General features: G+C 31.1%; 1 long non-coding RNA gene across 1 annotated transcript; it reads left to right on the forward strand.

The window, feature by feature from the left end:
- The first annotated feature begins 772 nt into the window (after positions 1-772).
- On the forward strand, positions 773-4,440 carry LOC115716019 (uncharacterized). Its single transcript, XR_004011513.2, has 3 exons — positions 773-821; positions 1,868-1,934; positions 3,158-4,440. It is a non-coding gene; the product is annotated as an uncharacterized LOC115716019 (long non-coding RNA).
- The last annotated feature ends 287 nt before the right edge of the window (positions 4,441-4,727 follow it).

The following is a 4,727-nucleotide window of genomic DNA, read 5'->3' on the forward strand; positions in this document are numbered from 1 at the left end:
GTACTCTTCTTATTCAAAAAACCTTCCCAGTCGCTCGGTCTCTCTTTTTCTCTCGCTCGTTCTCTCTTCCCCGATCGCGACTTCCCACCAAACGACACCACATCGAGCCACCAAGCACCCAACCCAGACCCCATTCTCACCTAAACGAAAAGCCACCTTGTAGACCTCCGAGATCCATAACGTTTGTAATGACTGCTTAGCTTTCTTTTAAAAGATATAGCTTATATTCAGAGGTAGGCTTTTAATTACTATTTTTGCAATTATGGAGATATATTTGAATTCTAGGTGTTTAATTATGATAAGTATGAAATTTTATGATTTTCATATGTTATGCCCGATAACGGTGGAATGCAACGTTTGGCCTATAAAGTTACTTAGTAATGGTTTAGTACTTTATAAATAGTGGGACATTTGGAATGTCAGAATTACTCGAGGTTATAATTTTAGACAATTTTACCCTTAAGTGTGTAGATTGCTTCTAGTGAAGAAAAGGGTAAAAGGGTCTTTTAACTTTTTTCTTGTCTTTAGTAACTTAATAGAGTTTTTAATATTCTTTTTTATCTTTATGAGGTGAATTAATGTGAGATAAGTATGTAACTAAGTCATACTTAGCGATTTTACAAACAAAAATTAAAGAAATCTAATTTCTCTCTCTCTCTCTCTCTCTCTCTCTCTCTCTCTCTCTCTCTCTCTCTCTCTCTCTCTCTCTCTCTCTCTCTCTCTCTCTCTCTCCTTGTTCGGCCACAAGCAAGAACTAAGAAAACAAATTTTCCTCGGAGTTCAGCTAGGGTTTTCATAGATTAATTGATGGTTAGCTCAAGGTAAGCTTCTCTCCCTTTTTTTCTTTGGATTTTTATGTTAAAGATCAACACCTACTCTACAAGTATCTAGAACTTTCTATCATTTTGGTAATATTATAGAATTTTCTAGAATCATAGAGAGTAATAGTCATTAGAAGTTTCAATAATATTTTAGTAACACAATAGTTAGAATTATCTAGAATATTATAGTTAGTTTCTTTTGAGTAGTATAAATAGGGGTCATGGGTCTTCAAGTTGTGCATCCAACAAGAGTGTCTTCAAAGTGTGTTCAAAAGAGTGAGAGTGTGTTCTAAAGTGTCCCTAAAAGTCTTTCAAAAGTGTGAGTTATACACAAGTGTGTAGTAAAGGTGTCTAGTGATAAAATAAAAGAGTGAGTATTTGGTGTATTGTGGTCTAATAAAAAGTGTTCAAGTCTTGGTGTAATCACTTTTACAATAATAAAGTAATTACGTTTTCACGTGTTGTGGTGTCCAACATTTCATGTAGAAAAAATCTAGTGTTTATGCATGTTTTTGGGATTGTGTTGTTGTTTGGTTTAATAGTGTATATAGTTATTTTCTGAAGTTATTTTTAAGTTATTTGTGTTGATTTATGTTAGTTTTAGTAACTGTTGTGGAGAAAGACTAAAGTTTAAGCATTTAAGCTCAAACTTAAGTTTTTAATAGTGAAATTAAGTTTAGAGGGGTTATAACTGCTTTTATTGGTTGAGTTATGCTTATTTTGTCTTGATTAGGTGTTTTGGAGAGTTTGGTGGAATTTGGGAGAGATATTTCACCTAGTTTTTAAAGTTTGTGTTTTCTGTAGTTTGCCATTTTTTAGAAACGGTGAACTGGTTTTTTTTTGGCAGAAATTCATAAAATGGTAGACTATTTTGGGGTTTCGGTTAATTGGATTTTTCAAATTTTAGATCCTAGTTTTTCATGTTTTATTGATATTTAGGGTATTGTCATGCTATCTATCGATAGGGAAATTTTTAGTTTTGAGTTTAAGTCCCTAAAATATGATTTAGCGTGTCACTTATCAGTTTTATATTTGTTGTGACTTAGGGACCTATAAATCGTTGAGCAGTAGTTTCCACTCAGGTTGACCGACAATCCTAAATTCAGAATTAAGGTAAGACTAGTATAATAATTACATATGTACTTACATATTTAGCGTGTATATTTATAAATACCTAATATATAACATATCAGTAATGACAGTATTAGTGTACATAGAGTTACACTGAATATCGACGGGTATATGTTTGGCATAGTAGAATTAATGCTATCACATCGGTATGACTAGAGTACCGAGTTATTGGGTTTTGTGCTCTAAATAAAACCCATTTCAATATAATCAGATTTATTAATTAATAAAGATCAGAAATCGCATTCTATGTTGCATGGTTCACATGATTTATTTCATGATTATATTTAATGTATAAATTCTATTAAGTCCTGAACATATGTATTTGTTATGATTATAGTGTTGTCAGCACAGTAGAATATAATCATGATTAATATGTTCAAAAGTTTGATTTCCTGATTTGTCAGTTCACTGTAATATGTTTATAATTCCCAAAGCTATTTCCTAAAGAGATCCTTAGAGCTTAGAGATAGGGAGAAATAAACTTTTAAACAAAAGTGTAATACCTTATTAAAGTCATGGTAATCCTCACTATTCTACACTCAAAGTTGTGAGTGTGAGTGATTTTTTTTTCTTCTTCATATTATTTATATATGTTATATAAATATTGTATTATCACTTTTACCCTTCATATATAAATATACATATAAATACTTATGGAGGAGGTTCCAATGGTTACATTTTTATTGTAACCATGATAATTACATTTTTTTAGCCATTGGATCACTATTAAATGGTTGTGATTAATTTCGAAATCGAATAAAAAAAATAAAAAAATGACCTGTAACCTAATATTAACCTGTTAATTTATTTCCTTTTAAAATTTTAATTAAGATTAATTATATTTTAAAATTAAATTAAGTACAATTATTAATTAATTTTTTTCCATTTATTATTAAATAAGGATCTTTTAGCAATTTATTTTTTTTTACACTTAAATTATTTTAATTTTTATAACAAAACTCTTAATAATTTAAAATTATACACATATAATTTTATAATTAAAATTTTATTATACTTATAATATTTATTTAAAATGATTACACCTCCATTATACTTCTTGTATTTTAATGTATCTTAATAATATCCTCTCTTGTATTGTCAATATTGTACTTCATCTGGGTTTTGACTATATTTGTTATCTAATTCTTTTTGTTTTATCATCAACTATGTGTGCTTGAAAAGTATGTTTTTTTTTATCGATCCAGCTTGGGTACAGTTTATGATTGCAAGATAATGTGCCATAGGAATGGGAGTCAATTTTAAATGTTATTGCTGCTGCTAGCACTTTCTTTCTAGAACAAGTTTCCATTGATGAGTGCCTTTCAATGTAATTTTATTATATACAAGGCAAAAAGGTTAAAGTTTCAATATTCCTTGTCCCAGCTACCCAAAAGGTTTGTCTCCTAAATGCAATGCTAAAATAATTAGTTGCTTAATGTTGTCCATAAGAGGAGAGAAATATGTCTAACACATCTGTTGGGATTAAACTCACTTAACCTCTCAAGTCAGTATGTCCATCTATTTGCCTATCAGATGAATCTGAAGAAAGCTGCTGTAATTTATAATAGTTGGCTTTAATACCAACTTAAAGGGGACCCACCAGCAACTATATATAGGGGTTCCTCTATTCTAAAAAGAGAGGTTTGAGGGGAGAGTTCTGATCTCTAATCTCCAATGCTCATACTTTAAATTCAGTTTAGAGAGAGAGAGAGAGAGTCCAAGATCATAGTGAGTGTGTGTGGAGGGATGTAAAAAGGGAGTATCACTCTTGAAGTGATTTCCCTCAATGTGAGGCATTTCTTTATAATTACTTACTGTGTTGAGTTGTAATCTTGGACTCAATCTATTGTGTACTACTGACTATTCCTATTCAATAAAGATCCATTATTCACCCATTATTGAGTTAAGTTTTCTTTGTCTTATTTCAATTAAGTTCAAGTTTTAGTTTTGTCATTGGTTTTAGTTTTGATTTGTGTTTTTTGAACATTGTTACTGCTGTAACAACTTGTTTTGAGGGTGAGGATTCACCACAAATGGTATCAGAGCTCAGGGTTCAGAGTTCAAGAATCACATTCAACCAATCAAGATTCATCTTCATCATTTCAAGAATCAAACTCAAACTTTCAAGAACCATATTCAAGCAATCAAGAATTAGTTTTAATGGCTTCAGCAAGGTTTGAGGTAGATAAGTTCAATGGTTCGAATGATTTCAGCCTATGGAGAATCAAAATGAAAGCCTTTCTAGTTCACTAAGGGATTTGTGAGGAGCTTGATGATGAAGCCATGAAATTAATTGAAGACAATAAGAAGAAACTTGAGATTGAAGCCAAAGCACATACTGCCATCCTCCTCAGTCTTGGTGATGAGGTTTTGAGAGAAGTTTCAGATGAAGACAAGGCCTTGTTGGGTTTTGTGCCCTAAATAAAACTCATTTCAATATAATCAGATCTACTAATTAATAAAGATCAGAAATCATTTTATGTTGCATGGTTCACATGATTATATTTAATGTATAAATTCTATTAAGTCCAGAACATATATATAATTGTTCATGATTATAGTGTTGTCAGCACAGTGGAATATAATCATGATTATATGTTCAAAAGTTTAATTCCCTGATTTGTCAGTTCACTGGATTTAGACTGGCATGATAATCAGCGATAGGTATGCTTACACCTTGGATAAGTGTTATGTCCTTTCCAGGGTATTGGCAAAGTTTACCAGTATTGGATGTATGGAGTATACATTGGAAGGGACCGATATTGATCTTGGTAA

Source organism: Cannabis sativa, chromosome 5 (assembly GCF_029168945.1).
Source record: "Cannabis sativa cultivar Pink pepper isolate KNU-18-1 chromosome 5, ASM2916894v1, whole genome shotgun sequence".
Lineage (NCBI taxonomy): Eukaryota > Viridiplantae > Streptophyta > Magnoliopsida > Rosales > Cannabaceae > Cannabis > Cannabis sativa.